At 32.1% G+C, this 25,442-nt stretch overlaps 1 pseudogene; it reads right to left on the bottom strand.

Moving 5' to 3' along the window:
- Positions 1–1,286: 1,286 nt before the first annotated feature.
- LOC132722950 (ankyrin repeat and death domain-containing protein 1A-like) lies at positions 1,287–25,417 on the bottom strand (annotated as a pseudogene).
- Positions 25,418–25,442: the final 25 nt, after the last annotated feature.

Consider the following 25,442-nt stretch of genomic DNA (forward strand, 5'->3'; position numbering starts at 1 on the left):
TAGTACCAGTCCACTTTTTGACTGAACTGTTTGAGATATTAATTTGAAAGTTGGAATACTTGTTTACAATTCAGTAAAATAATTCTTCACTAAATATCTTAATGCTCATGGCCATTGTTCACTTTAAAAATACAGAGATTCTTGTATTGCCTTTTACTGCAAAAACTTTTTTTATTGGCAAGCAATAAAAAAGTCGAGCGCGCTGTCTTACGGACAGCTCTTGTTAGATATTTAGGGTGGTTAGACTTATAATGGTATCCTGCATGAAAATTGTGTACAAATGTAATAGTTTTGTTTACTTATTTAGCGATTATTTTGTCTTGTCACTATTTACAGATATGTTAAAATTACATTATTTTTGATTCATCAGTATTACCTCCCCTTATTTCTCCGATATTAATTCAAATTGAGCAGTGTGTATAATATATACCATTCACATGTATATTTTTCATTTTGGAAACTTAAAAAATTAAAAAAAATTAACTTATCATTACTATGAAACATTTGGTTTCATTTTTATTTTAAATTTCACCGGCAATACTAGCGCAATAACCCCCCCCACCCCACTTTCTCATATCATATTCAAATCAAACGTACATTATCCAACCAAAATCTTGAATGTTTCTTTAAAAGATCATACATATGACAAAAATTCACAAAAGAATTATACATGATATTGTTAGCAAGTGTTGGATGCCTGATCCCATATAACTCATATTTATATAACCAGATAATATAATTTTCTTCTTCTATAGACATTTTTATCTCAAGAAATATTTTATAAGAATATCCAAGTGATACATTTCCATTGTTTTGATGAACATTTGAAATAACTATACAAATTTGGAAAATGTGCCCATTGTAGATTAATCCGCTTTGAAATATAGGCACAATGTGTTGTTGCTCCTTTTTCAGTTTTCATGTTGTCAAAATCCGCTTAAATTTCCATTGCCCCAGTACATTAATAATGAAACTGTACAGTTGTGGATTTAAATAAAAACATTAAAAGATACATATGAAATTCTGACAGTGGTAAGTTTGATATATACGGACTTTTTACATGTTTTAGACATGTAGTTAAATGCATGGAATATTTTAAGATAAGTTTTAAATGGGTATTGTTTTGTATTTTATACAAAAATTACAATATCATAACAATGTCATATTCTGTGAACACACTAAAGCCAGATGTTCTTCCAACCAGCGGACAAATATTGTCCATATTTCAAATATTTCATAGCTAATATTCTCCTTTCCCCTTAATATCAATACACTTGGTACTTATTTCACATTATTTTCCAGACGCATACTGGGTCCCATTTTTTAGTATATTTTTATATATCCGCAACAATTAAACTGGTACCAGGCTTGGATAATATAAATCCAGCAAACGTAAAAACAAGAACGTCTAAAATTCTTGTACAAAATATAATGCTGTTTTTGAAACTAAAGTCTCAATACAAAAATCTCCGTCTGCGTCTTTGATATATAGTCGGGTATCACACAGTTTGACCAACCATCGCCAAGGTCATTTCCTCGTAAGCACCTTTTGTACATATTTGTAAATGCTTTTGTTTAACAAAGCTTTTATTGATAGGCAAAGCGTTCCAAAGCGTCCATCTTCATTTTCCCTCCAAAAGGGACACGGATTGGTTTTGTGACATAAAGCGTCTATCAGCGCCGAGTCTCTCCGGTCGTTGTGGTGTTTACACCGGCACTTCGTCCAATGCCGGATAAAACCGCCGTCAGATGATACCACATAACATTTGTATACACGGTTTCTCCGGCTCACAATTAGATTGACGCCGTATTTGCTCTGAAAAATGCAAATAGTAATGTTTTCTAGCATATAAAATACTTGGACAATCGATTTCGAGCATTGAGTCTTATGGGCATTTGTCAATCACCGCTGAAATCAGAAATCAGGTGAGGAAAGGCGGTCTATAGGTGAATGGACAAGTTCACATTGCAATGATTTTAAGGTACCTTTGCAGAACAGTTTACCCAGTAAATGTAAATGTATAGAGAGCAGTGATCTCGTGTTATTTTCACATTAAAGTCCCATTAAGTCCCTGAACTGCTATCATTTTATTTCTCAAAAAACTTTTTAATTTTTGATACCATATTACAATTTCCCAAAAGTTATTTATTAACCATGCAAAGATTGGCCAATTGGTATAGTGATTTTGGATTTTGTATGGAAGCCAAATAGACTACATTGTTTACATTTGCTTCCTTTATAATAATAATAATAATAATAATATCTTTATTTAAAGAAGGTTACACATTAAGAACATACAATAACAATCATATATATCTTATTTCCAAAGTGGCCTTCTGAAAAAGAAAACAACAACAACAACAACAACAGGACATGCATAGGTAGAAAAATGAATGTATAATATGTAATTTTTAGAATAGTACAACTCATATACTTTCGACAGACACTCAACAATTTTTGTTTAAACATATATGTATATTGCATCATTTGTTCGTTCGTTCATTCGTTCGTTCATATATTTATTCATTCATTCATTCACTCACTCATTCATTCATATGAACATCAAGATATGCTTTGTATTTTTCTTTAAAACATTTAAGGTTATTAACATTACGAATATTTAAAGGTATATTGTTCCATATGTTCATGCCATAATAAGAAAATGTGTCTTTAATATAATTTGTTTTAGGTCTTGTCCATAATACAATATCTTTCCGTGACCTAGATCTTAAGTTATATATTTTGATGTCGGATAAAGTCATCAGTTCTGTCATATACGTCGGTGCCATGTTATTTAAAGTTTTAAAAACAAGCACCGCCGTGTGGTATTTACATCTGTCAAGGAACGGTAACCAATTAAGAGTTTCGAAAAGATTTGTTGACGGAGATCTTTGAGGTTGCTGTAAAATGATTTTAGCAATTCGTTTTTGTAATTTACAAACATTATTTATGTAGTTTGTGTTTCCTTTACCCCATATAATACAACAATAGTCCATAACGGTACCATTGGCCTAGTGGTTAAGGCGTCCGCCTTCGGATCGGAAATCAAAGTGCAAAAAATACGATATTTTTTTCAATAAGGCAATTTTTCCGTTAAGTTTTTTACAAACATTGTCAATTTGCAAGTGCCATTTTAAGTATCTATGCAAATACCCAAGACTTTTTTGATCAGTTACATTTTCAAGAGCTATTTCATTTATCTTAAGAATTAATTTTCTCATAATATTTACTTTTTGTCTTGTTCCTATTACCATACATTTTGATTTATCTGGATTTAAGGCCATATTATTTATTTTGCACCATTTGTCAATGTTATTTAAATGATCTTGAAGTTTTATTTCTACTTTTGATATATTTTCTCCGGACTCATAAAGAGTAGAATCGTCTGCGTATAAATCAATTTTCATATCATTACCAATGAAAGCTATGTCATTTATGTATATTAGAAATAATAAAGGTCCTAATATTGAGCCTTGTGGAACACCGGAAATTATTTTTATTCTCTGAGATTGTATATCACCTATCTTAACCAGTTGTATTCTGTTAGAAAGATATGACATAAAAAAACTTAACGGCATTTTCAGAAAAATGATAAAGTTTAAGTTTATGCAAAAGTATTTCATGGTCAACCAATCAAAGGCTTTTCTTTAAGTCTAAAAATACAGTCCCTATAATTTTTCCACTGTCAACATCTTTTAACCAAGTATCTATTAAACTTATGAGTGCAGTATTACATGAATGATTTTTACGAAATCCTGATTGTTTATTATGAATAATGTTCGTTTTTTCAAAGAATGAGTGTATTTGTTTGGCAATATGGCGCTCAAATATTTTGGATATAGTTGACAAAATTGATATCGGTCGATAGTTATTTGCTTCATTCTTATCCCCCGATTTAAAAATAGGTATAACTCGAGCTTTTTTTAAATCATCTGGGAAAATATTAGATTTAATACTATTATTGATAATTGATGCAATTATTGGTGTAATATAATCTCCACAATATTTGATGATGTTTGGTCCAATTCCATCTAATCCTGTAGATTTTTTAATATTCAGTTTTTCAATAATAAGTTTTACTTCAAACGGTGTAATTAATTCAATATTAAATTCATGATGTATTAGCTTTTGGTCTAAAGTTTCTTTCAATTTTGAAAAATTTGTATTTGAAAACTTTGTTTTATGTATGACATTCGAGATATTGACAAAATACTTATTTAATTCATTTATAATATTAACAGTTCTATCAGTGAACTTTACTATCTGGTTCTACATTTTTCAGTTATGTGCTAAATAAATTACAAAAGCATTGTTAATTAAACAATTATTGATTTCTCGGGCATCACGTGCCCTTAAAGTTTTACAATTTAAATATCAATTTTAAAGTGCCATATAAGTTATTTAAATAGCATAATTTAGAAAATATGCTAATATTAAGATACCTGCTAATGCACGTCGGTCTATGGCAACAAGTCCCTCGAACAATAATTTTGTCACATTTTCATCTTTCCGTATTCCATGTAACCAGATCATTAACAAACGATACCCGTGTTCCTTGTGACTAGATGTACCTACAAATAAGATATATTACATATTTTTAATTTTCTACCTATACTCCTCCACTTGATCATATACAAAACTATTGCAATTTGTTTCAAGATAACGAACCCAATCGCAACTTTTCGGCCGCCGCCGTTAATCTCCGGATAAGGACCTCGGACACAACAGTACAGAACGGTTGCGTTATATTATGAATAATTATCGAGGGGAACCGAATGTTAAGAACCTAATGAATCGGTAAACATCGTTTATACTGGGTAATATCGTAATAAAACCGAAGCAGTTCTCGCCATCTTTCGGTAGTTGCCGTTAATTTATTGTGAGAGGGCGTTTTCGACCATGACGTCACTATTTGAGAAAATACCAATATGGCGACCCGCATGCATGCCTATTAGGATCCGGCTGATAAATAAATCATATTTTTCTGAATGCTTTACCTGTATACTGGTGTTCAATACATCTTATATGATCAGGTGTGAACTTCCAGTACATTGCCAGTCTCTTCCAGTCACTCGGTTTGAAATGTTTTGTTGCTAGAGTCCACATGACTTCTTTCATTTGAGGCCACGAGGGGTGATTTGGTTGCCGTAAGTACCTTTGCGGGTCGACGTAGTCTAAATCATTTTCGTGGTATTCCTGCAAAGATAAAGGGGAGAATTGCGTTTTTTACACCTGATATCCATAGAGACCCATCCAAATACCAGTGATTGTTCACCTTATATAAAAGAGGCCTATTTAAATCCTCCCTCCAATCGGAATTTTCTTTAAAATCATACATAGTTCCCAAAAATCTTTTTTACTTCCCAAATTAGCAATTTTAGCGATAACTTTCCCCAAAATAAAGAGGCTGAGGCCTCTTCCCCATTAAGTTAAAAACAAACCGCCGAATAACTAATTTGTAACCGGTGAATTATTAAAAACCTTATAGAGTTTATGTGTCACAATAACATAAACCGATTACACAGAGGAACTCATTCAAAATTAATCACAACGATCTTCCATGGATAATTATAGAAAAATGAATAATTCAACGATTCTATAAATTCTTCACAGTATGTATGTAGGTGCTTATAGTTGAAGATATAAAATACTGGACGCTTGCACGAAATGAATGTAAGCCTGAGTATGTGACAGTTGTCGCAATTTATCAATAGACTGCTCAGTTTAAGTATTTTGATCTTAAAATCACTCAATATGGACAATGGACAGTCAAAAATTACAAAACAAAGATCGTAACCACTGCACTCATGTAAGTAAATGCGTGACCCTTGTGGCTGAGGAGTTGCCTTTAATGGTTGGGGCATAAGAATTGCAGCCACTGTTTATCCCTGTGTGACTGTAAGAGGCGGCTAAAAGAGTTCGAATACTGCATCTCTTAGCTCCACCAGGTGAGATAGTTTTGACCCCTGGTGTTGCTTTAAATTTCATAACACCCCGGGTTAGCCAAAACCAGCTTTCCTGTTTCGGCGCCATATGACCTTTACTGTGTTTGTACGCCGTAAAACCAAGCAAACAAACAAACCAAACAATTAAAAAATATATAATACATGCTTAATATAAAAATTAATTGGCCATATAGCTAAGCCATCTTTTGCTTCTTCTTATGTGTTCTGGTAAAGTATTACAGTTGTACGCCGTGATTTGGTGTTTTGTATGGAAGTCATAATACCACTTTTATTTCGGAGGCTTAATTTGCATTGAAAGGACCAGTTTTCTTTCTTCAAGAATGAATTAATGTTTGTATTCACTGAAACTTGACTCCTTGACACAATACATAGAGGATATTTGTTTGTTTGTGTGTAAGATGAAATTTTATTTCATCGAGTGGGCTTTAAAAACAGTATTCTCACGAGTGGCGTAGCCACGAGTGAGAATACTGTTTTTAAAGTTCACGAGATGAAATAAAATTACATCTTACACAACAAACAGACAAATTTTCTTTTTATTTTATGCTTAAAAACAAGTTAAAACGAAATTTCCATAATTTTAACGTTAATATTAAAATCTGTTTCCCCCATTGAGAGCCCCATTTAGACGGAATTTCTCATTTAAAACAAGAAGTCTTGAGCTGAAAAAAAAGTCCGCCAATCAAGGTTAAATGACGGTGATATTTATTCATTTTTATCAAAAAATATGAATGATCGTTTGTTTTAATAATAAAAAGAAACAAATCTTGTAGGAGAAAAAGTCCAACCATCCATCCATATTTCTGTTACTTACTGCGAATTTATATTAGACCTGGCTTTGTAAAATGTAAGCGGCAGCCATTTTTTAAAGTTGTGTATTTCATGGGAGGAAAATAATTGTGTAAGATTCAGAAGGATATGTTTTGGATTTGTTAGTCATACACCTTTTTTAAAAGAAAGAAAACTTATTTGAGGATTGTAACAGACAAAAAATAACTGTTGACAGAAGTGAAAACATTCAGAAAAGGAGCTAGGAAATTGGAAAACTTGGAAGCTTGCAAAGGAACGCTGGTATTTTTACTTATTTTACGAGTGATGGCTGTCAATGCTTTTCAATTTTTCATAAAGCATACGGCAGTTATTGCTCGTAGGATACTTTAATATGCCCAAATGTCATCAAGAGCAGTTTTGCATGGGGAAGGAATGTATTTTTCAGACTGTAAAAACGAAACAAAAAAAAAATTAGAGACGAAATTTTGTGATTGGAATTTGAAGGAATAGAAGTAAGTTTTCTCTCTTTACTACTTTTGACATTTAAGTTATTTATCTATTTCAGCTTTGCTATTTCTTTAAATAGCCTGACATTGTCAGAATTGTCAGTAAAAATAAAATTGAGGTACTACATGGGGAAAATCTTAAAAAAGTAGTTTCGTCATTGAAAAAAGTGAAATTATATTTTGATAATTTTCACTGTGAAATTATCAAATATAATTTTCACGGATAAATCAGTAATCCACTGAAAAGCATAAAATAAAATCACTAACTAATTCTGGAGTGAGTCGCCCATATACACCTTGCCGCAGACGTTAATGGGCATACAGTGGCGTTGATTATCTACAGTCAGCTGTCAATTATAGATCAGTCCCACGTGCCTACTTTTAGTCAAAAACGTATAGCGGGAAAAGAAATACAGCAGATGACATCGGTTAGATACCGAATAACGCTTTCAAATAGGGAGAGTTCAGTTAATATTCTCCTTATTCCATAAAATTAATTCTAAAATATCAAAACTAGAACTTTAGAAATACCCTCTACTAAATGGGACCACGCCTATTTACTTGTACTTCATAATACAAATGTTATAAGATTGACTGTTAATTCATGTTCGAACAGCAATATTTTATAAAATTTCATCCTATTGAATTAAAATAGCACATATTTTTCACTATTGCTAAATATTTTCAACTACCTAATAAGGATACCTTTGCATTACTTAGCATTACTCTGCTTTTAGAACTTTTTTTTATATAATTATATAAGCGAGAATCACCTACAATAAATTTGGTTCAGAAATTCGTCCTAAAGAATAGACGAAATTATGTAATGGAAGTAACTTGCAATTCGAACTAACGACCTCTGGGTTCATAGTGAGTACGAGTTAAGATTTGGCCTCGCGTTTACTATAATCTACAGGTCGTGTACTGAAAGTATTTTATTCATGAGAGTCATTTTCTGTTATTTTATATATTCTTCACTGCTATGAAATACAAATAAATAACATTACCCTGTTTAAGGAGAAATATCGTTCCGCTTTAATGATCATATCTACAATTGTGACAAAACTTCCGCGTGCCGCCAGGTGGAGGGCCGTCTTACCAGACTGAAATATTGTTATAAATAAAATACGAGCCAGCCTCCATAGCTCAATAGGGTTAAAACACGAGACTTGAAATCTCGACATTGTGACGAAGATTGCCGAATTCATACGAACTTATTTGATGAATGAACATCTGAACAATCATATTAAAGCGGCTAAAGTGGCAAATAGTATACATGTGAATGCAAACATACTATTTTCATTTGTACTCCTACTAATGATATGTTATGTAATCTGAACAAGACTCAATGTCATTCAACGAACTCTTCAATACTGGGTAATAGCGTAACAAGAAAAAAAGCAATTTATAAATGTATCCTACAACAAAACATACTCATATATGTTCACATGGTTAATGCCTTATTTGTTAAAATTATCCTTGTATTTTCCAATTTTTAGTTTTGTACATGTCATTTCTTTTCTTATGATATCACAGTCATCTGTTTCCACGCAATCACTAAATATTAAGACATTTGCATTGAACGCACTATAACACATCTCTCTGTTGTACCGTATATGTAATAATGCATTTTGTGAAAAATTGTTTTCATTTTTGTGGATAGAATGTTAAAAAAATGGATCGTGGGCACGGATTTTATCCTTACCTTTTCCCGCGCACTTAGACTAGCGTTCCCTACTAATAAAACTTCTACGACATCTTGGAAGCCATTTTTCAACAGCTACATGTAATGGCGTCTGTAACCGCTACATAAGAGAAATAACATTTCAATATGTTTGAGATTAACCTTCCATGTTTTCAATATCTTTACACAGTGAAAAATATCATTTTAAAGTAGATATATTTAATATACCCATAAACCAATATGTTATTGCGGTTTATTTCATAAGCAATGAATGAATGAATGAAATACGAATGATATGAACTATAGTATATCATTTTATTTTATACTTAAAAGTATATAATGAACAGAAAATTGAATTTTCTGTTTTTATAAATACGGAATTAATTTTCATCTTGTAGTATGAAAATTTATCATATTTCACTCGTGGCTACTGCCACTCGTGAAATATTTATTTTCATACCACTCGATGAAACAAAATCATGTATTTATAGAAAAAAAACTTGAATTTCCTTTATATAATTAGTTATAAAGATTTTTGACAGGTTATATGCCCCTATATAAACGATTGTTTGTAAATATAACCCGAGCTGCTAGGCGAAGATTATATAGCAAACGTTTATATACAGTCCTGAAACCTGACAGGAATATTTATAACGAATTTACAATACAGCAAACTTCTATTTATGAAAAGAAAAGTGAGATTTCTTCATAAATTGACAGCAGCCGTGTATACAAAACTATATAAACGTCACGGTTATCCAGTGAAAAGCGACGTTACAAGCGTGCAGTATTATAAAAAGTTAAGTTACCAGGTTAGGAAGGTCTATCTCAGCTTTGGCATCAACAAGGGCCTGAGTGAGATCATGAAAGTTACCCATCACTGCTAGATGTAATGCTGTGTTACCTTGCTGAAATAATTGGAAATTTAAACCTGTTACTTTAAAGGAACTCACCTGAAGTTCAAAGGTAAAAAAACCCCATAAAATTTGAATTTCTGACATAAACAAATTAGGCATTTAAAACAGAAAGATATGCTAAAATATTATTCAGAAATAAACTCAGAAACAAATTGAAAGTCGTATTTTTTGTGCTATTCTTAACCCGATTTCAGTGAAACGCATTAACTTTGTAGATCAACATCAAATGAACAGAAATTAATTGCCTGTCTTGTCATGTCAATAGGCCTTCCTGGAGTCTCTTTAACGTAAATTACATGCAAATATTCACTGTTGTTTCTTTGCATACTGTATTATAGAAATGTGTGTTCTCTATAAGATTTAAGCCTTGTAGAGCATGCAAGCCGCCATATTGGTATTTTCCAAAATAATGACGTCATTCTCCCACGTGACATAATTATACTAAAAATAGGTATACGAAAATTGTAGAAAAAAGGCGAGAGAGGCTTCTGGGCTATAACGGTCTTAACCGACATTTGTCGACATTTACCGATTCATTGGGCCTAGTGGTAATCCCTAGAGGTTATCGTGTCTGCCATTAAAACTAGGGATCGTGAGTTCGAGCTTAAGTAGATAACATATTTTATAAACTGAATACCTTTAATGCGCCAAAACATCAAAGCATTAAAGCATTTACAAATACATAATACATATACAATGTTGATATTCATTGCTACAAGTAATAACAGTAAAAAACTATATAGGGCTAAAGAAACTTACATGATTTTGAGAGTTGATGTTAGCACCAAGTTCAATTAATCTCATACAAACTTCTGTATGACCTTTACTCGCAGCACAATGCAGAGGTGTTATCTCTTTCTGTATATGTAAAACAACTTAAATTGTGTACACAATAATAAATTATTTACGCTTTTTTATTTTCATTTCATTCAGACACACATATTAAAGCGATTATTATACAAGAAAAAGATAGATTTTAAAATTTTGTTGGGCTTACTACGATTAAAGCCTCGACCAACGAGAAGACAGACCTAAACTTGAAAATTCTGACTAGTCCCCTTTAAAGTCGCGTCTATTCGGATAAACCACGACAGCGTGCGAAAAGTAGGTGAACGACTAAACTTATATGCATGACTGCCTGGTAATGAATAATACCTACTATAGTCTCGGCATTAGGGCCTGCATTAAAATCTGCTAACACCTCGACTGTTTCAAATGGCCGGCTTCAGCTGCTAGGTGTAATGCCCGTTTCCCTCCGAAATAACAAAGATACATTATTAGATTTCAACGGCAAAACGAAGTGGTGTTAAGATATGGAAAATTTATTGGTTTTACTACTTCAAACTACATATTTATCTTTTCTTTTTTTTATTAGCTCGGACTTTGCACGTATCATTGCACGTTTAGGAACGGACGGGACAGACCTTAGTCTGAATACGCTATACTTTGAACTAAGAAAACATTACAACTCTACAAATAGAATGTCATAAAAGTTCGTAGTTTTCATAAACTTCCCCACATTTATCACAAAACAACAACAATAAAAAAAAATAAACCGGAACACTCATGGTAGTGCTTCGGCTCCGTTTATGTTTTTATGTCTTGTCTGAAAATGTGTGTTTATAATATATCAGACACTATCAACGGTATCCTCTATTCAGCTTCAACATTTTCACACCAAACATCAAGATGTAACATATAGGGTTATCATCATACTTACTATATAATATATGTATGAAACATTTATTTACCCCTTCCCTGTCATCGACGTTAACGCCCACCATGAGCAGACGTTTGACCACCTCGTGATGACCGTTCTTAGCCGCCAAATGTAAGGCTGAACAACAGTCCTAGAATAGTTCATAATACAGTTTGATTTTTTAATCTTTCTGAATAAATACATGACATTGCATGTGATTTATTAATTTATGATCTCAAAATCTCAAAATAACTCGAAACGATGCAATAAGCTAAATAAGTTCCTTAAGAATTGCCTGTAAAAGGTCTACAAAACAAACACTCTCAAACTCTGCATTTCTTCGATCAAAATTTTTTTGTTTTATTTTATTTTATTTTGTAATATAGTGCTACCTCAACAATGATTGGTAAGAAACTGGCGAGGATAAAATCACGTGACTTACAACATCTCGTTTATTGATATCACAGCGCAAGTCTATTAGCCTCATAACCGCATGTAAATGACTTTTCTTCCGCAGCGATATGTAGTGCCGTCTGTCATTCTAAAATGTACAAAAAAATCAAGGTTTTATCTTCTCATGGCAAGTTCTTCATAATAAAAAATAAATACTTGTTGAAGTTAGGATATGTCACTGTGAAAAAAGTCACAGCAACAAATAATCAATATGAACGCTGACTCATTACCATGACTTCCGGCAAATTACAAATTTTCAAAGTAACCAATCCTCATTCAGCTTCATTCATGTGACGTTTAAGATAAGCGAGGGAATTTAACTACGTCCCTTGATAATTTATTTCCTTAGTAATAATAAATATGCTCTATCACTCACAAAGCCTGACACAGAAAGAGCTTATAGAATCGCGGGCAATTATTGTAAAAATAAAATAGTTCCTACAAGAAATAGGATCGGATTTATTAAATATTGATAAAAAAGAGAGTATTCTCAGTCAGGATTTCAATTTGACAAATGATGCAAATCGGAAATAAAGTTGATTGATCTAAAGCGCTTTATGGGTCATATTACAGATCTAGAATCGTGTTTTACCGCGTAATAATATTGCTGTAAAAATGCATTGTCATTTGAACAATCATCTGAATATTGACTTATTTTCGGTGATTTTACCACAGTTGATAAACGAAATCACTGGTACCCGGTGTTGCGAGCCTAATTCAATATGTACCCCGTCTGGGAGTAAATGTATTATAATAATAATAATAATAATATCTTTATTTAAAGAAGGTTACACATTAAGAACATACAATAACAATCATATATATCTTATTTCCAAAGTGGCCTTCTGAAAAAGAAAACAACAACAACAACAACAATAACAGGACATTCATAGGTAGAAAAATGAATGTATAATATGTAATTTTTAGAATAATACAACTCATATACTTTCGACAGGCACTCAACAATTTTTGTTTAAACATATATGTATATTGCATCATTTGTTCGTTCGTTCATTCGTTCGTTCATATATTCATTCATTCATTCATTCACTCACTCATTCATTCATTTGAACATCAAGATATGCTTTGTATTTTTCTTTAAAACATTTAAGGTTATTAACATTACGAATATTTAAAGGTATATTGTTCCAAATGTTCATGCCATAATAAGAAAATGTGTCTTTAATATAATTTGTTTTAGGTCTTGTCCATAATACAATATCTTTCCGTGACCTAGATCTTAAGTTATATATTTTGTTGTCGGATAAAGTCATCAGTTCTGTCATATACGTCGGTGCCATGTTATTTAAAGTTTTAAAAACAAGCACCGCCGTGTGGTATTTACATCTGTCAAGGAACGGTAACCAATTAAGAGTTTCGAATAGATTTTGTTGACGGAGATCTTTGAGGTTGCTGTAAATGATTTTAGCAATTCGTTTTTGTAACTTACAAACATTATTTATGTAGTTTGTGTTTCCTTTACCCCATATAATACAACAATAGTCCATAATGGGCAATATATATGCATTGTAAAACAATAATTTCATATCAAAGTGCAAAAAATATGATATTTTTTTCAATAAGGCAATTTTTCCGTTAAGTTTTTTACAAACATTGTCAATTTGCAAGTGCCAATTTAAGTTGTTATCTATGCAAATACCCAAGACTTTTTGATCAGTTACATTTTCAAGAGCTATTTCATTTATCTTAAGAATTAATTTTCTCATAATATTTACTTTTTGTCTTGTACCTATTACCATACATTTTGATTTATCTGGATTTAAGGCCATATTATTTATTTTGCACCATTTGTCAATGTTATTTAAATGATCTTGAAGTTTTATTTCTACTTTTGATATATTTTCTCCGGACTCATAAAGAGTAGAATCGTCTGCGTATAAATCAATTTTCATATCATTACCAATGAAAGCTATGTCATTTATGTATATTAGAAATAATAAAGGTCCTAATATTGAGCCTTGTGGAACACCGGAAATTATTTTCATTGTCTGAGATTGTAGATCACCTATCTTAACTAGTTGTATTCTGTTAGAAAGATATGACATAAAAAACTTAACGGCATTTTCAGAAAAATGATAAAGTTTAAGTTTATGCAAAAGTATTTCATGGTCAACCAAATCAAAGGCTTTCTTTAAGTCCAAGAATACAGTCCCTATAATTTTTCCACTGTCAACATCTTTTAACCAAGTATCTATTAAACTTATGAGTGCAGTATTACATGAATGATTTTTACGAAATCCTGATTGTCTATTATGAATAATGTTTGTTTTTTCAAAGAATGAGTGTATTTGTTTGGCAATATGGCGCTCAAATATTTTGGATATAGTTGACAAAATTGATATCGGTCGATAGTTATTTGCTTCATTCTTATCCCCCGATTTAAAAATAGGTATAACTCGAGCTCTTTTTAAATCATCTGGGAAAATATTAGATTTAATACTATTATTGATAATTGATGCAATTATTGGTGTAATATAATCTCCACAATATTTGATGATGTTTGGTCCAATTCCATCTAATCCTGTAGATTTTTTAATATTCAGTTTTTCAATAATAAGTTTTACTTCAAACGGTGTAATTAATTCAATATTAAATTCATGATGTATTAGCTTTTGGTCTAAAGTTTCTTTCAATTTTGAAAAATTTGTATTTGAAAACTTTGTTTTATGTATGACATTCGAGATATTGACAAAATACTTATTTAATTCATTTATAATATTGACAGTTCCGTAAATTTCTTTATTATCTGTCACTAGTCTGTCTGGCATTGTAATACAACCTTTTTTATTTAGATTTGAAACGTCCTTTAAATTTTTCCATAAAAATGCCGGGTCTTTGTTATTTTTAATAGCATTGTTAAAGAAATCTCTTTTACTTTTTTTAATCATTGATGTTATTTTATTTCTGAGCAATTTGTATTGTTCATGTTTCCCTACTTTATGATAGTAATCGCGTTCATGTATAAGATATTTTATCTCATCAGTAAACCATTCCGGGCGGTGTTCACGTTTGATACGTTTTTCTTTTATTGGTGCATGCTTTTTTCAAGATAGTATTTAAAATGGAGTAAAATAAGCTAAGGGATTCATTCGGATTTATTATGTGCTCGACTAATTCAAGATCGGATAAAGCAAGGTCTGCCTGAAAATCAATTTCATTGAAGTTTTTAAAACTTCTATATTTAATCGAATTATGTTCATTAATCAATCGGGTACTACATGCTTTCGTTGATCTTGAAATACCTATCGGATAATGATCACTTAATGAGTATCAGAAACAAACGATTCAATAATATATCTGCTACTGTTTGTGTAAACATGATCTATAATTTTTTGGGTACGTTTTGTTATCCTAGTAGGATCTGTGATAAGCTGTTTCAAACCATATTTCTTTATCAAATCCCCCCATTTTGTATTGTCATATTTTTTCTTTTTATTCATTGGATAAAAGTTTATATTGACATCTCCTAGAATATGATATTCTATATTTGATATATCTATTATACTTAGTTGTTTTTCATAATCGTCAATCCAAGATTGGTGTACATTTGGTGGGCGATATATAAAATTTAAAAGAAAAGGTTTGCAATTTGGGTAAATAATTTCCAACCAAACAGATTCTAATTCGTCCGTTTCTATATCGTAACAGCGCCGATATGGCACCTTGTCAGCAATATATATTACAACTCCCCCGCCTTTTTGACAACTTTTACGGTCCTTTCTTTCGTGTGTGAAATTGTTAATATTTAATTCATCGTCTGTTGTATCATCACCAAGAAATGTCTCAGTAAAGCCGAAAATATCTGGCGAATTTAATTTGTTTAATAGATTGTATTTTATTTCGTCTATTTTAGGCATTAAGTGATTAACATTAAGGTGTGCAATATGTAAACCTCGTTTTTCAAACTTAGAACTGAACAATTTATTATCTGGAAAATTTGATTTATGGAGCGTAACATTATTTAGTACTTTGCAATTATATTCATCATTTCCGTATTTAATGTATGGCACTGATTGTTCAAAAGTAACAATTTGATAACCAGATGCAATAGTGTCTATTAATTTTCGTTCTTTTACTATCAAATCGATAATTTTCGCGTATTTAAACATATATGTAAAAATATCAATTGTGGAATACAACATAAAATCGTAACATACATTATGAATTGATATATAAGTTTGAAAATCGCTATAAAGATCTTGTTTTTAACATAGATTTATAAGTAGTTACCTCATTATGAATACAATTGTATGTTTCAAATTGTTGATTTTCAAAATTTGAGTGCCTGTCGGATATTTCCTAATTCCTATTTATTCTGACGCTATTCTGTCCATAATAACAATTTTCACTTTCGGGTCTTCTGTCGTACGCAAATACACTTCCGGTTCTGGTATTATCAGTATTATTAAGTGAAGTCTCACTCCATGAAGTTTGGTCATGGAACCTAGGTCTAAAAAAAAGTTGTGAACCTTTTCATGTCTGTTTAAATTATAATGTCTGTATCTCGGACTGCCTGCACCTGAGTTTTCTTTTCCATTGTATCTCGGCCGCATTTCTCCATTAGCATGATTCAATTTCCTTTTTACGATGTATACGCACCGATTTATTGCTGCCACAAGTGTTTTGGATCCATATTTATTGTGATGTATCCCATCTCTAGCTAAATAGTGCTTCACTATGCTACCATCACCATAAACGAACGATGAATATGCGTCTATAAGTTCAGCACCTGTTTTAATACAGATGTCCCTTACATTTTTGTTGTATAACGTAACATCAGCGTCGAGTCGCGGCGAAATCGTGCAGAGATGCACTTTACATTTGTCATGTTGAATAGAGCGAGTGAGCTCTAACAGTTTTGAATGTGACGCATCAGGGCGTTTTCCTGAACTGACGTCATTTCCCCCGACAAAAATAATGACGTGTTTGTATGGTGTCAAATCTAGTTGGTTGATTTTACGTTCGATGTCTGTCAGAATGGCAACCGCTGCATACATATCGATCGACCTTATCATCTAAACCTTTAGGTTGTATTCCTCTAACGATGGAGTCACCAATCAGAAGTGTTCGGTCCCTATTTGGAAAAATGAAAGATTTTGGAGAATTTTCCTTCATTGTTGAATTAAAAGACCCAATAATGATATCCTGGCTGCTGTCTTCTTGTGTTGATTCCCTGTCTAGACATTCTGAAGCTGGTAACGTGGCGCCAGTTTGTAAGATATCGCTTTGCGTTTCCTTATTCGTCAAAGGAACTCTCGCTGTTTTTGAAGAATAACTTTTTTCATTAATAATTTTTAATGTATCCATGATTCCATTAAAACGCCTTTGAAAAGTATCTTGTGCTTTTTGTACCTCTGATTTTATGTCACTTTGCTTCTTTATCATTTCTTCCAAATTTTGGTCAGTGAATGAATGGTGTACAGTTAGATGCTTTTTTAAAACTACAATTTCATCGCTCATTTGTGAAAATTTGTTGTTACAAACTACTACATGGCTGGAAAGTTGTCGTTTTATTTCTGAAATGTCCTCATAAATTAACTTCAGAAATTCAAAGTTATCATCTGTTGTCTGTGTTGACTGTTGTAAGTATTCCTTACTGCTTGAATTTAAATTATCATCACACTCTGTTTGACAAATTACATTAATCCCTTCTTCTTCCTCTACAGTGTTTATACACGTTGAAATACCAACTTCCTGTTCAGATATTTGGAGTAAATCCGATGGCTCTGTTTGGACCTGATCTGGTTTCTCTACGTTAAGTACTGAATGATCATATCACGTACACATTCATTAAAGTCGTCAATGGTACAATTTTCATTGGATAGTTTTGTTTTTATCATTGATATTATATTTGGGAGATCTTCTTCTAGGAAACGTTTAGTGTTTTTTCCGTTAATCAAACAAGACGAAGTCGTGTGGTACATATTCAAAGTATAGTGTCCAGAATTATGAGAAGAAACCTTGTATCTCGTTTCAACGTTGTTTGAAGCTTTATCATGTGCAATAGTTTTTTTACAGTTAATTCCAATATCAGAGTTTGTAAAATATGATTCTGTGGAAATACGAAACAATTCATACATACCGGCATTGAATTTCAAGATTACACCACCGTCTTTATGTATCAATTTAAATATTTCACTTTCCGTTGCTGTTAATTTTTTCTTCATTGACTTTAGTTCATTAAGCTCGTAATTCCGATTTTCCCTGTCATTTTCAAAGTTTTCTTTGTTTTTGTTATTCCCATCACATTTTGATTTTGTAGAAACTTGTGCCTTCCCTTGCGATTACTTGTTTCATTAACATTCTAAACAGTAGAAGTCTTTTGATACTCGTTAGACCCTGGTCCTTCCGTAAGCCACTCAAGCTATTAGATACAAGTTCGTGCTTAAGCTTCTCTTTTATATCTTACTAAAACCGGAAATGATAAACATTTGCCGCTTCAATATAGAACCAGCCCAGCCTGCACACCTCTGGGGTCTGACCATGCTCACCGGGCTCTATACCGTAGCGCCATTTTTTTGTACACTGATAATGAATTCCCTTACACTTGCAATGAATTGTTCCAAATTTAAAGATGGGCAAATCCATTAAATAAATACAGGAGGTTTTAAAGATTAATAACAATATAATATAGCATTGATTGTATGATGACACAGTCAATATTTACTCCGGGCTCTTGGGCACAATAAACGGTCCATTGTGTGCTAATCGCTCCATTGAGTTTATGCATACAAAACTAGTAAAATTCGAATCTAACCATAGAATGAGTCCGTAGCAACAGTATTTGAATTTGTTTGTGCGCTAAACCTTATTAATAATTCAGATGAAAAATCTGAGATCGTAAATTTATGCAGATATGAGCTGTAAATAATATTGAAATTTGAATTATGTTGTAAAACAAGTAAAATCAAATGAAAGTAGAAGTATAGGAGTTTTTTTAAGTTAAATGGGACCGATTATGTTTTCTGGGCTGAATATGTAACGATGCTTGGTGATTTACTGTAATATCGTAATGATTTACTTAAATAATATAAATAACAACTGAAATATGATAATGTTTCACTGAAATGTGATAACTGAAACGTAATGATGTTTCACTGAAATATGATGATGCTTCAGTGAAATGTAATGATGCTTCACTGAAATGTGAAGGTGCTTCAGTGAAATGTAATGATGCTTCAGTGAAATGTAATGATGCTTCACTGAAATGTGATAATGCTTCACTAAAATGTAATGATGCTTCACTGAAATGTAATGATGCTTCACTGAAATGTAATGATGCTTCACTGAAATGTAATGATGCTTCACTGAACTATGATGATGCTTCACTGAACTATGATGATGATTCACTGAAATGTAATTATGTTTCATTGAAATGTAATGATGCTTCACTGAATTGTGATAATGCTTCACTAAAATGTAATGATGCTTCACTGAAATGTAATGATGATTCACTGAAATGTAATGATGTTTCACTGAAATGTAATGATGCTTCACTGAAATGTGATGATGCTTCACTGAAATATGATGATGATTCACTGAAATGTAATTATGTTTCATTGAAATGTAATGATGCTTCACTGAAATATGATGATGCTTCACTGAAATATAATGATGCTTCACTAAAATGTCATGATGCTCACTGAAATGTAATGATGCTTCACTAAAATGTGATAATGCTTCACTGAAATGCTATAATGCTTCACTGAAATATGATGATGCTTCACTGAAATGTAATGATGCTTCATTGACATGAATTTATGCTTCACTGAAATATAATATATCGTATCACTGAAATATCATTTCGATAACACATATGAACATGGGTGCTCCGTCATTTCGACATGTGTGATCACTCTTAAATGCTGATACTCTAAACGAGTGTTTATACACAGAGGAGACATAAATAAATATAAAATGATTGTGAATGTTCGTGCATGTGTGACAAACTTTGTCATATGGCAGGAAGCAGGATACAATAACCAAAACAAATCAGAATTTATTAGCTATCTATAATGCATTTAAATAATTTCATAAATGAGAAATAAGGTGTTTAAAGGAAAATATTTTGTTCTGCTTGTGTTTTTTGCGGAATCATTTATTTGACACAGGAGCGTGTATGGGATAAAGTCTGTGTGATTGAGTGCTTGTAACTCTTCTGATAATTTTGTGATTTTGTTTTCTCTTTTTCAGAAAAATGAATCTTTCTTAAAGGTATATTCCGTTCAATGTAGCATTATTCAAACTGACAATGAATCTAATTGTTTTTCTCGCCTTTTTCGAACAGCGTAAGGATACGCAAAAGTCGGACTGGACATAAAGGCCGCTTCCACAAAGCGGTCACTTGATAACTACGGCCATACCCATAAAAATGCACAATAAAAGGCCTGATAAAATTAATGAAATAAACGGCCAGATAAAAATCAATGGATAAACAGCTGCATAGAGTTACTGAAAGATATGTTATGTACAAGCTATAGATTTACTTACTTTCTCTGTGCAGTTAATGTCAATATTTTCTAGAGATTCAAAGATGAAGTTCATAACATGCAGATGATTGCCTTGTGTAGCACAATGTAGTATACCAAGTCCTTGCTGCAAACACACAATTTAAACACGTAACGTACACATTTCTTGATACACACAACGAAAATACGTTGTTTTATTTATGGAAGGGCAAAATGGTCAAAATTTCTTTATGGTTCGGAAGAAAACAATATAATTTTATGTACATAAAATTGTATAGAGTATCCAAATCAACTTCAGTAAGTTCTTAAAGCAGCATGCCTCAAGATTCATGGTAATATGCATTATCTTTTTTGTAAAATGTGTGAAAAAGCACAAATAGTGTCAAGTGAACAAAAAAAAGTATTTAAACAATGCAAACGGCAGTTAAAACATATGAAAATTATCAAAAATAGGGCAGACTATGCAAAAATAACCTTTCTTTGTTCGTAACGCAGTAAAAATTTGGTGATATATACGGCAAAGCAAGTCAATTATTGCAAATAACACGTATATTATTTATTGAATTGTGACTATTTTTACTCTTCTCCAAATCTTAGTACATATTTCTCAAGGTTAATTTTCTTAACATAATCTGGCTCATTTGGAGGCATGCAGCTTTAAGCTCATTCTAATCCCTTTGATCGAAATCTACATGTTTCTTAACCCTCGAACCCATAACCTATTGCGCCCACATATATTGACCACGAGACCAGTACAGACCAAGATTAGCCAGCACATTCTCGCCACCTGATCATTGTCTGCACTGTTCGCTGTTCAGTCAATAAATACTTTAAAATGTTTCCGTACAAATGTCTAAATTAAAATATGGACAAGTCCTATTAGAGCAGTAAGGGTTAAAATACTAGTAAAATGCTCGTATCATCAACATGGGACAAGTAAAATGTTCCAAACATTTATATAGTTCCAGATAGTTCCGGATTTTTACAATATTTATCTCTCTTGCCAAAAAGCGGCCGACATTTTGGGTGACAATTTTCTATATTTTAACAGATTAATAGCTGATCGAGGTGAATTGTCAAATTCTTTTATACATATGAGGGAATATATAGTATTAAAGCACTATTTTGTGAAAGATTCATGGAGACGATAGAATTACTAGAGATTTTCATCTTATCTTAGGAAGAGTATATACGACCCTCAAAATGGCGGCCAATGGAGGTAATAATTGCTTTGTTTAAAGCATGGATACTTACCCTATTGGTACACGTAGCCGTGGCGCCGGTGTTAACTAGATATCTAACAATATCAATATGTCCGTACAGTGCCGCCCATAATACTGGTCTCATGCCATACTGAAACGAACAATAGATGGCGCCACCATTTTGAAAATTGTCCAAACACGTGACACTCGTGAAAAATCACGTCATTCATCAATTAATTAATTGTTTACACGGAGATATCGGGAGAAACAGTAATAAGTGGCTAATTAAGATATATAGAGGTTCTATTACAACTTCATTATCGATAATTGTCTAAGATTCTGTGGGAAAAGACACATCTTCTAACCTTGTTGACCTTGGAAAGTTCAATAGTTCACGAGTGCAATGAACTTGGAAAAGAAACTTGTGACGTTTTCAGCTTTATGACATAAACATAATCTATCTTAATATTGATGTACATGCATTTTAAGGAGGAAATCATTGTTTCGAATATAAACGTTGCATAAATGTAATAATGTTGTTAATATACAAATTGTAGTGTTAAAATAAAATAAAATGAGATAATCTAAAGAGTTAATTAGAATGATATATTTGTGTAATCGTGCCAATTACTGTGTGCTCTTGTAACAAACTTGACGGAAGAGGTTGTGTAGTATTAAAGGTTGCATGGTTGCAGAGACCAAAGGTTCGAGTTCTGTTGGAACCACCATGATGTTTACTAATGTAAGACAAGAAAGCAAACTGGGGTGTTTTAAATAAAGACTTAGGTTTTCGTTACAAATGAGTTCCAAATAAAATTTTTAACCAAACCCATCGTGTTTTGATTACCACTCACATGAAAACATGATAAAGCATGTTGAATCAACATAGATCATTCTTAACCCTTGATTTAACCCTGCTGTAACCGAAAGTGATTAACCTTTGTAACCCAGTATAATGTCAGGCCAGCCTGCACATCCGTGAAGTCTGACCAGGTACTATACGCAGGCGATAGCTCGGTTCTTTGTCGTTGTTATACTTATCTTATTATTATTATTTTCTTATGTTGATACTGAAATTCTTTGAATTATAAGCAGTGTAAATCTACTACCTTATTACCTTTCATTCAGCAGATAAATGGTTTAAAATTACCTTGTCTTTCGCTTCCAAGTCGGCACTCATTTCCACCAATAATTCTACAATCGCCAAGTGCCCTTTCGCGCATGCCCAGTGTAACGGCGTTCTGTCCAGCTGAAACATAATGAAAGTATTTAGGTTAAAAATTAATTTTAATTGCATTGGTTACAAGTATCACTGCCTGATAATAGTTATAATAGTATAGATAAATTACAAATAATCTATGAAACTGCAAATATATACTATAAAAGTCTTCTGCAAACTTATTATTTAAATATAAAAGTCTTCTTCAAACTTATATTTCGAGTGTGCTTCCGGGACTAAATTAGGACTGGTATCATAATATGGCATGTGTGACTTTGACCCATTATAATTGAATAATTGAACCAGAGATCACATGGGTCGTGCGCAAAAACCTGAATCACTTAGCAACGCATCTCTTCTTCGAAAACAGAAACAAAGATTCAATTTATCATTATTTTCTTGGCTTGTTTTGGTTAAATGGCACTCCGACACATTTAAATGGCACACTGACAAATTACTGTCATACCGTGCCGAACAACACTAAAATATTAAGACTAAACGGGGTAAATACAAGTTTATAAACTTAGGTATTCAATTTTCTTTCTTTAAAGTAATCGGTCTCGATTTTGTGATTCTATAGAAAATATGATATGCTATAATTTATAGAAGAAATATTGGCTTCAGGGAAAGCCACAAGAAATTTTTATATAAAAAAACCCCATATTCCTGCGGCTTGTCTGAGATAAACTGTATTTTAATGTACATATGCATTTGACAAGATAATTAGCAATGACATCTCCTTCCCGCGAGTTCTACGAAACCTAACAAGTGTGTTTTTCGACAGTGTGCAGATAATATTTGTGATGTCGCGAGCGTAAATCAATGAGGTAACAAACTCACTATCTTAATTTCTCTCAGGAAAACCTCTCACTTATACATTAATTCAGTGAAGGTCTTTTAAATACTCCCCACTGTTTTATTCCTTTCCATTAACATAGTAAGATAAAATCATTAGATTGGTGTAATTACGAGAAAAAAAAAGTTAAAAGGTTGTTTAATTTAAAATGATTTTTTGTCTCTTGTATTACTTTATTTCTATTTCATCAGTGATTTAATTACACGTAACGAAATGGTTTACTTTAATGCAGATATATTCGGTCTTTGCTGTATTTATTTAACCCCTTGGCCAATATCTTTTTTAATTTTAAATTATCCGTGATTACCCAACAAATGCTTGGCCAATATTGGATTGATCAGAAAGCTTGGACGCTTTTATTCGCACTGTATTATTATTGCACATCTGTCTTGATATTCAGAAATTAAGAGTCATGGAATAGGGTGTCATAAGTTCAAACTTTTTCTTTGAGACGCAAAATTGTTTCAGTTTTGGACCGATTTCGGACTTTCTACGAAACGCAGCTTAATACATCTTTTGTGATAACCGTACAAAGACTTGGCTAATATTGGTTTGATTTTATGTATTCAAAAATACCTTGAAAGAAGTGGCCAATATTGGCTTATGATATTTAAAAAAATGCATATATGATGAAGACATGGTCAATATTGATTAGATATTAAATCTACTGTTATTATCTTATATACATGTTTACAGACTTGAGAGAACATAAGTTTCAAGGTGAAGGTCTGCCTAGAGGTTAAGGTGTTTGCCACTCAACCGAGGGTTTATGCCTTCGATTCCCTTTGGGTCACGGCCGTGTTTCGCCATAATGATAAGATACCCAGAACTGGCGGATAATTAATAAAGCTTAGCAATTAAAAAAAGTTTCCATTGATGTGATAAATAATAATACTTATTGTTTAGATTGCACAAATACTGACATGAACTTCACCTTAATTTCACAAAAACTGGAATAGATTTTCACCTGGATTTCATTTAAACTAAAGTTTTTCATAGATTTCACATTAAAGTAGCATGTGCTTTCATCTAGATTCAACTTCAACTAACGCGAAATTTTGTTTAGAATTCACATAAACTAACATCAAATTTTCTTCTAAATTTTATATAAAAAAAACGAAATTTCACTTTGAATTCATGCATAAACTGATAAAAAGATATTGCCTAGATTTTATATAAACTGTCATGAACTTTAACCTATATTTTATGCAATCTGATTAAAAAAAAATCACCTACATTTTGTATAAACTGACGCGAAATTTCGCAAATTTCATGTAAACTGACATGAACTTTCACTAAAATTTCACATAAATGTACATGAACTTTCACTAAGATTTCACATAAATGTACATGAACTTTCACCTAGATTTCACATAAATGTACATGAACTTTCACCTAGATTTCACATAAATGTACATGAACTTTCACTAAGATTTCACATAAATGTACATGAACTTTCACCTAGATTTCACATAAATGTACATGAACTTTCACCTAGTTTTAAAGGTCTTACATTGTTCTTACAGTTAATGTCAATCTTTTCTTGAAGTATCTTCTTCACCATGTCGATTTTATTGTTCTTGCAGGCTTCATGGAGGGACACTTCGCGCCGCAACACTGAAACAATAATTAACACATACTTGATAGTGCAACACTGAAACAAAACGACATAAAAAAAA

This window comes from Ruditapes philippinarum, unplaced genomic scaffold (genome assembly GCF_026571515.1).
Source record: "Ruditapes philippinarum isolate M1 unplaced genomic scaffold, ASM2657151v2 ctg3578_1_1_1_1, whole genome shotgun sequence".
Classification (NCBI taxonomy): Eukaryota; Metazoa; Mollusca; class Bivalvia; order Venerida; family Veneridae; genus Ruditapes; species Ruditapes philippinarum.